Source organism: Dermacentor andersoni, chromosome 9 (assembly GCF_023375885.2).
Source record: "Dermacentor andersoni chromosome 9, qqDerAnde1_hic_scaffold, whole genome shotgun sequence".
Lineage (NCBI taxonomy): Eukaryota > Metazoa > Arthropoda > Arachnida > Ixodida > Ixodidae > Dermacentor > Dermacentor andersoni.
In genome coordinates, this window is record NC_092822.1 from 70,409,113 (window position 1) to 70,418,566 (window position 9,454).

The 9,454-nt window shown below is 48.8% G+C and overlaps 1 pseudogene; it reads right to left on the reverse strand.

Annotated features, from left to right (window-relative positions):
• Positions 1–1,221: 1,221 nt before the first annotated feature.
• On the reverse strand, positions 1,222–1,395 carry LOC126528678 (U2 spliceosomal RNA; annotated as a pseudogene).
• Positions 1,396–9,454: the final 8,059 nt, after the last annotated feature.

The following is a 9,454-nucleotide window of genomic DNA, read 5'->3' on the forward strand; positions in this document are numbered from 1 at the left end:
AAAGCGGCGAACACAGTCGGCGATCGTCGAAAATCTGATCTGCGGGTCAAGCGGGTCGGCTTTTATAGAGCAGTCGTCGAATGTTCCAGACTAATCGTTCGGACTCGCGTGCCTTCCACAAAGTTCTACACCATTCGCGTCAGGTGATAAAATCAGATAACATAAGTCTCGACGACAACAGACAGCGGATAGAAGCATCGATAACTTTCCAGAAACTTCGGATACATGCAGGCGCGTCCCATGCTGTGCGATTACATTTGTTAGGCGGCGAAACGTGGTTGCCCGATAAAGATAAGTACACGTGTCAATATTAGGAATATGACAATCCGTTTCTTATATTCTGCGTTGCATACATTCAAAGTTTAGTAACAATAACTTAGGAAACTACGGTGCAGCCATTGCTTGAGCCTGTGTGGTACATAACAGTGACAATGGCCAATGTAAGTGCTTCCATTTATAGCTGCTTACTTGAAGTACATACCTATTTAGGCGGTGAGCTAGTGGAAGGTTCATAGAGGTGACCAACCTAATAAACAAGTAAAATAGATGAAGAACGGCAGAAATACAGGGCAGATCATAAGGGGTGTGTCCTATAAGCTACCATCTAGTGCGCAAATCCATTGCATCTGCTACTGAAGCTCGTATTCACTGGACTGCGGTACGCATGAGAAGGAGGCAGATGCTCCAATCAGTACTTGAGCACCATATGAAATGAACACGTCCGCTGGGTGAATGCGTACAGAAAGCCCCATCGTACTTCTGTGCCTGATTGCCACCCTTGCTTGCAATGTTCGTCTTTGTCAGCAAAAGTGTAAAGCAATCACGTTTGTACAGGAAAACTTTTCCTGAGGGTGCCTGGCTTGAAGCACATGGTGGTAATCCCCGGAACCGATGGCTTATCCATAGTTGTACCAAAGGAGTCACCTTGATTTCCCTTCCTTTCGGAAAGCTTTGAAACTCTGCCTAAACAAATTGTGGTGCATTGTCGGACACAATAGCATCAGGAAACCCTCCTCGACTGAAAACTAAGGTTAGGGAGAGCATAACAGCTTCACACGTGACTGAAGAAATCACCTTCAGGGCACTTGGAGTGGTAATCTACCAGGACTACAGAAAAACGAGCCTGTTAAAAGCCTGATCAACTGGACCAATCATGCTTAGCACCACTTTATAGCGAAGATGTATATGGCTAGTTTCCAGTGGATCGACGTCCGTAGACTAAAAACGTGGGCCGATCCCGCAGATAGTGCAATACCGGGCTGACCCGCGGCGGAGATGAGGCAGTCTTCAAGCACACCGCTAACTCACAAAAGCAAGCTTAATATCTTGGGCCCAAATACAACCCCTATCCAATATCAAGTTGATAAGAAGAGATACTATGCTTCAAGCAGCGTTGGCCATGCCTGCGTTCGAACCGCCCCCTCTTTGTCGGCGTCCGAAGCGCTTGCTTGCGTACTCCTTTCGTCGCCTTCCGCTCACCCATGCCGGCGGTCCCGCCGAAACAACACGCGTGTCTAGTTTTATCCGGCTGCTGGGGAGGCGTCCCTTCGTTCGCTCGAATATATGTACAAATACAATCAAAGGAGCTAGCTTGTGGGGAACCAATTTGGTGTGACCAGTGTTGTTTGTGACCGCCTGTGATTTGCGAGTTACTTCACAACCATTACTGCACTGAGGGGCGCCGACTAACGCATGATCGCCTTGGCTATGAAGACGCAGCGTTTACCCTCGGAGTCCGGTGAGGTGCAACTCGGTTCTACGTTCCACGATTCCTTAGTAAAAGATGTCGTGCCACGTTTTGCAAAAACACATGGCTATATATACCCTCTGGTGCATCAGCATCTTCCGAGGCTCTACATAGTTAAGGAGCGACTAGCTGTGACTTGCCTGTCATTTATGTGCGTACGGCGTTTGACACCCGCAAATTCAGATTTAGCCATTAAGTGTCCAACATACACAGGCTCGCTGGTCATCCAGCTTCACAAACTGAAATGGCACTGAGCTTTTTTCCCATGGCTTGAGAAGCCATTCGACTTGCTTGAATGAAGCAGGAGTTCACTTGGCATAGTTATCTTCCTTCTCACACAAAGAAGATCTGCGAATGAGCTTGCCCGTCTATCTGAGGCCACCAGTAAATGCCTCCGAGTTAGCGCTTTGTCATAGTAATGCCCACGTGACCTTCATGAGCGAACGACTGAAGTTTTTCAGGCAGTGAAACTGGATAAAAGATGCGTTCTCTTCGGAACAGAAGATTGTCCGCGTCTGATAATTTGGGCTGCAGTGATGCATATGGTTTTTATTCTGGCGGAAGTTCAGCAGCATTTTTCCACCCACCGACGATTCTGTCTTTAAAGGCCTGACAAACTGGGTCAGCCCGTGTAGCTGTTCGAAACTCCTCTTTAGTATTCCATGCAGTGATGAATGACACAATTTCTTCTTCTTGAACTGGCTCTGTCTCAGGAGGAATATAAAAGCGCTACAACGCATGGTGCTGGTACAACGAGGTGCTGTTACGTTATGACCACCCTTACAGTACTCTATGTTAAAGTTTAGTAAAAGGGTCGAGCGCTTCATCGAGAAATTCTAATAGGGCCATGACCACACCCTTATAAAGCCATCGATGCAAACAGAGCTCGTCGGACAGTTCAAAGCGTGAACCGATGACCCCACAAATAAATGTGCCAGTGTTTACAAGCGAAAAGGCAGGCTAATATTTTTAACCTCCGATTAACGCGTACTGACTACATTCGTACTGTGGGGGTTAGAACATGGCACCCAAAAGCCACTGGAAAGAGCTCATTTCATCATTTTTGCAGAAGGACGACTCCTAAGCCAACGTCTCAAGCGTCCGCCGTTACAATGATGGCTAAGTGCGGTTTGAACAATCACACTAGAGGACGCGAATCAAGCACTTCGTTAAGCATCAGGAAGCTAGCTTCAGCGTCTAATGCAGGGAGTAGGTCCTAGGCAAACTCTTGCGCTTCTCTTGGAAGTTTCCTAAGAGAGACTACCAATTCAGCATAGTGCGCGACGAATTTACCGGAGTTTCCTGTGAGACAAAGAAATGAATGCAGCGCTTTTTTATCATTTGACGTTAGAACCTCAACAATCACAGTGATTTTGTTGTCCATTGTCGACATGCCGTTTGCAGAAATTATGTCCTAGGAAAGTTAGTTCTGGGAAACTCGGAACGCACTTATGGTTCAACTGCAACTGATTCTAGAAAGGACCCTTTCAAATTTCTATCGTGGTCACGTTGAGTATGAAGCTGTGGCGAGAACAAGAAAGACCTAAGACACGACCTTCTTGCAAGACTATCCTTTCAGATTGATCCTTATTTTCTATGGAACAACCTGCTCGCGCCTCTCCTGCCTATCGTTGGTTTGCCGCACCGCGCGCTCCGTGGCCGGACTTCGCAATAGGGATCCCCGCCTGCAGAGCTGCACTCTGCCATGAACGAGTTTGTTGCGCCGAGGGTCTGGAGAAGGTGGTGGCCAGGGAGTAGGGAGGAGAGAAAACGGGCAATGTGAAAACTGTGAATGGCGCTGTTATCAACAAAAGCAGTTTGGAGTCTGTCATTGGAAATAAATGTTGGCTAGTGATCGACGTTAATTGTGAAGTGTTTGGGCTTGCTGTCTAAAGCAAGATACGGGGCCGTATTGGAGGTTCCCGGGACAGCCGAGTGATGTCAGTCCGCAAAAACATGTGGGATGTCCTAGTCAAGTTCTTGAAGGTGGAGAGTGCTTCGGTGGTCTTATGGCGAGGCTGCACGGATCACAGCGCAGTGAACGAGTGTTGCAGTCGTTGGATGAATGAGGGCGCATCCTAGGTTATGGAGAGGGAGAGCGGCTGGGCGAATTTGGCCGGAAGACGCAGGGTGGTACCATAAACGAGCTGGGCTGTTGAACTTCGCAAATATTCATTAAAATCAACACTGAGACGCAAAAGTACTACTGGAAGGGCATCAGCCCAGTTTAACGAGTGTCGATGGGCCATGAGTACCGCCTTAAGTTGTCTGTGCAGGCCCTCGACAAGTCGGTTGGCTTGCGGGTGATACGCAGTCGTTTTGACGTGATGTATGCTGAGGAGGTTACTAAATTGTCAAAAGACTTTACTCTCGAACTGTCGTCCTCTATCATTTGTAATCTTGACTGGGACACCGAATCATGATATCCATGCGCTTATCAGATGATCTGTGACAGTTTCTGCCCTGATGTCCAGAAGTGGCGTCACTTCAGGACATCGCATAAAACAGTCGATCATACTTAAGGCATAGTAATGCTGTTTTGATGCAGGGAGGGGTCAGATGATATCGTTGTGAACATTTTGGAAAAGTTCAGTGGGCGGGCGGAATGACTGTACAGGACTTTGTATGGGGCGATGTATCTTTGCCCTTTTGGAAGCCAAAGAAGAGCGTACCCATGTCCGCATGTCGACATTCATACCTGGCGAGGCGTAGCGCTGAACGACGAGTGTTTGGGAAATCTTTATTTCAGGGTGAGCGAGAGAACGTAATTGTTCAAAGGTGCGGCGTCTGAGATAATGCGGAACGAAAGGGCGATAGCAACCAGTGGACGCGTCAGAAGTGAGGAGCGCATCACCCTTGGACGAAAAATGTCGCAAGTTCAAGCTGTTTGATGTTCTGAAGTGCAGAAGTTCATCGCTTTGCTGCACGATCGCCAATTCTTCTTGTGAAACAGCCGTAGTTTCAATAGCTTCGACTCGGCTCAGCGCGTCTGCTGGAATATTTATTGCTCCTTTGACGTTATGAAATTACACCAAGAACTCGGCCAGGCAAGCCACTTGTCTTATTTCATAAGGGGAGCATATAATTATTCCAGACCAGGGAGCGTGGATTAGGGTCTTGTGGCCCGTAAACTGGGCGAAACGACAGCTTTAGAGGAAGTTGCGGGAGTGATTGACGGATAGGCAAGCTGACCAAGCTCGCGGCCGTAAGTGCTGCACCTTGTCTCTGCTTCTGATAATCTTTTAGAAGAAAGCCAGTGGATGCCAAATGCCAGCCATGTATTGCTGAAGCACTGCGCCGACGACGGCAATGCGGAACGCATCAACCATGAGTGCAGTTGGGGCCTCGGGTGCTGGGTATACCAGCAAAAGTAGCATTGGCCAGTTACATTTTAATCGTCGTGAAAGCATTGTCTGTCGGCTGTGAGCACAGCAAAGGTGATGTTGAGGGAAGCTTCCAAAGATGTGATTTTAGGAGCCCAAAGCCGAAAAAACACGTGAAAAGGTTAAAAAACGAGGAAATGTCGCAGCTGCCGCATTGAAGTGAGGCGATGAAAGCTGGTGATGGCCTTGACTTTGGAATGAAGAGGTATCATGCCTTCATCGCTCAGAAGATGACAGAGGAACTCGATAGAAGAAGCACCAAAGTCGCGCTTGGCGACTTTGGTGACAAGGCTGTGAGAATGAAGGCGATTGGAGAGAAGCCACAGGTGTGAAGCGCTGGTCCAGACCAGTCGAGAGACGCAGTTAAAGACGAATACTCGTGAAGTCAGCAAATGCCTCTGGTACTGCACGTTGCACCGTGAAGGCTAATGGAGCAACCGGAGAAGGTTGGCCAGCCATGCTGGATTCGGTAGTGGAATCTAGATCCTCGTCGTGGCCATGGCCACGAGGACCGAAATGAGAGAAGTAGTCGGTAGCTAGTAGTCCTGATCATCAGCCTATTTTTATGTCCACTGCAGGAGGAATACCTCTCTATGCGACCTCCAATTACCCCTGTTCAGCGCCAACTGATTCCACCTTACTCCTGCAAATTTTCTAATTTCATCCACCACCTCGTTTTTTGCCATCCTTCACTGCGCTGCTCTTCTCTCGGCATCCATTTTGAAACTCTTATAGTCTATCGGTTACCCGTACTACGCGTAACATGGCCTTCCCAGCTAGATTTTTTTCTCTGAATGTCAATTAGAATATCGGCTATCCCCGTTTGTTCTTTGATCCACACCGCTCACTTACTGTGACCTAACATTACGCGTAACATTTTTTGTTCGATTACTCTTTGCATGGTCCCTAACTTGTGCTCAACCTTCTTTGTCAAGCCCCAAATTTCTGCCTCATATGTTAGCACTGGTAGAATGCAGTGACTATACACCTTCCTTTTCAATGATAGTGGTAAGTTCCCAGTCAGGTTTTTGCAATGCCTGCTGTAGGCACTCCAACCTATTTTTGTGCTTCTGTACATTTTGTGTTAATGATCAGGGTCCCCTGTGAGTAGTTGACCTAGATAAACATACTTTTTTACAGACTCTATAGGCTCACTGGTGATCCTGAACTCCTGTTTCTTTGCTAGGATATAGAACATCATCTTTGTTTTCCGCATATTGACCTTTAGCCCTACTCTCACGCTTTTTCTGATGAGGTCCTCAATCATTTGTTTATTTCTTGAAGATGTAACCAACAAGATACAGAGGCTCATTCTATAACTAACGGCACCTAGTACAGTATGGGTAACTGAATAAACAAGGAATAACCACCGGAAAGTTCTACAGAGGCCGAAGTTGAGGGTGAGCTATTTGGGACGGAAAACGGAAATGCTCGAACTATTCACGGCTTGCGATTGCAGAATGGGTGTGCAGCGTTTGTCCTCCACTCTTGCCGCCAACATGTTCACCTTAGCACCTGTGTCAACGAGAAATTTCTGTCCATTGACAGGGTCAGGACGAAGAAAAGGCGACTGGAGTTTTCTACGGGGTCACTTGTCACTGCTAATGCTCCCCCAGATCTTCCATCCAGGAAGTGGCTCGTGTGCACCGGCGTGCCGAAACGATAAAGCTTCAATGGTAGCAGCATAGGGATGGGAGCTAGTTAGGGGATTGTTCGTGAGGAGCGGCCAGCCGGTGACTGTGACCTAGAAGGAAACGTACGACGATCACCTGGTTTGGTGGACATACCGTTATGTGCATTAGCGACAAGATCCGAGAGTTGTCGAGTAACCCTCTTTGTCGATCTGACATTTGTTGAAAAAGCACCGTGCTGTTCGGGCGAAGGATCTGCCGAGCTATGCCGGTTTGTAAACGATCGCGAAGGAGTTAGATGAACCCTGGCGTTCTCGGTTTCGGCCACGGTCAGTTGGGTAGCAACCCGGCTTAGAGATGATAGCTCGCCGAGTTTGTCGACCATTTCAGACGCCAGAGCAGAAAGGCTCCGATGCACCTAATAGTACTATTTGGACTGGAACTGGGAGGCGGTGGAGCAATAGCTGCTGGAGAAGTGCCTCATCGAAGGTGGAGGCCTGTGGTCTAAGTAGAGGCTGCATATGTCGAGAGAGCTAGAATGGCTGACGATCGCCGAGCTCTGTGATTGATAGGAGCTCTTGCAGGCGGCGTCTCTCGGAAAGAACCATGCGCTCCAAGATAGTGGCCTCCTGTGTGTCGTAGGCCGTCGGAGACTGAGGTGTGGTCAGTAAGTACCTGGAAGGCAACGTCACCAGGTAGGGCTGCTAGTAGGTGAGCACAGCAGGCCTGCTGAGAGGTTACGTGCGTGGCCTGGGAGCTGGCCTTCAGCTGAAGAAACCAGATGTCAGGATGCCTGTGGCTGTATGGTGGCATCTTGATAGCGTAGTACGCCACAGGGATAGAAAGAGGAGCAGCGTGTCGAGCTGAGCCGTCGAGGAGCTATCGGAAGGTGCGGCTACGTGAAAGGTCCGGGGTCACCAATATCGCGAGAACAGGAAATACCTAGGACACCACCTTCTTGCGAGGGTACCCCCTTCAGACTGACCTTTATTTTCTTTCTAACGCCTATGTCGCGCCTCGCCTACCTCTTGTTTTGCCGGCAACGCTCGGTCATCGCCAGGCTTCGCTACAACCCCAAACGAGTACCTCATCAAGGTAACATAACGCACCCGGACAGTCATTAAAGGAAGGTGACATCTGCTGATACCAAAGCGAAACACATTCACTTAAAGCGGTAGAGATCATCATGAGTAATAAAAGTTGTAAGATCTCGGCTTTCCTCGGCTAACAGGACCAGATTGTAAGTTCAAGTTACTGAACACAGTGGCATCAGTCAGTCCATAGAAATGTTAATCAGCTCTCGGTAGCGGAAAAGCGTTGACCACTATGGCCTTGCTGAGTTCCCGGCGATCGACGCAAAGTCGAGTGCAAGTGTGCTTTTTCTGAACCACAACTAACGGAGAAATCGACTCGTCCGCTGAGACGCGTTTGATGGTGTCAGCTGTTTCCAATTGATGCATATATGCTGAAACGTGCTCGTGGAGCACCAGGGGTAGAGGACGAAGCTTTGCTGTTGCGGGTTTTGCCGAATGTCGCTGTCGAATGTCACAAATGAAGCCCTTTACGAGTCCAGATTATCCTGAGAAAAGACGGGTAAATTCCTCTGGAGCGTCCTGTGGCAGAGACGATGCTTTGGCGCCTGGTTCAGCTGGAGTTCCTGGCACTTGATGACAAATGAGCGAAGATCCCTGCTTGTCAATGCCCAGCGCTTGGATAGCATCTAGGCCCAGGAGGGAAGTGCTTTGATCAGTAACGTTGTGCGTGATCCTTGCAAATGTATTGCGGTATTTGAACACAGCAGAAAAATTTCCTGCTTGTAATATTTCTTGCTGCAAATAGCTCTTGAGTCGGCGGCTCGAAGCAGACAAAAGGAAATTTTGAACATGCTCGCAGTACAAGCCGACGCTCATTAGGAAAACTGTACCTCCTGCGTCGATGAGCAACTTGAGCGATGTGTCGGACACGATCACTTCGGCGTGAATTGTCGGAAGGGGGCTAGGTGTCTATAGTTTAGATTGCTGACTCTATTTCTGCAGGCGAACAAATGATATGAGCTCTTACAGGAGACGGTCGATGGGCTCGGTTCCGCGAACAACTGACTGAAGCGTAATGTCCCAGTTTTTTGAAAGCGCGGCGTGTGACACTACTGGCCGGACAGAATGGATCGTATGTTATGTGTTCAGTTGATTTGTATCTGCAACGATGGACTGTGGTGTCTTGACTGCCCTCGTGAAATCCTTACGAAGCGCCATGCTGTCGGCTGCCATCTTCACCCCGGGGGCCGAGGAAGGAGCTTGGTGAGAACCGCCATTTTGAGCACCCGGGAAAGGGATGCGACAGTCAGTGACGTCATTTTGTCGCTGAGAAGAAATGCCCTGCATTGAGTACCCCTTGAATACCTGGAGTTGCTTCTGTGCTAGTTCGACACTTCGCCCAATTTCTTGGGCTTTCTTGGCCGGCAGCCTTAGTCCCTCATAGAGAAGGCTCACCAGGATATCGTCGTTTAGCGACTTGTCGTGCGAGGCGCCGAACGCGGAGGCCGGAGCCAAACGTGGTAACGAAATGACGAAGCCTTCAAAAGGCTCTCCAGCTTGCTGTATTCGGTCCCTGAAGATAATTCGTTGGACGAACCTGATGATGCTGTCTTCGGGGTGCTTGTCCAGCATGCGGATGATATCTTGGAACTGTATAGT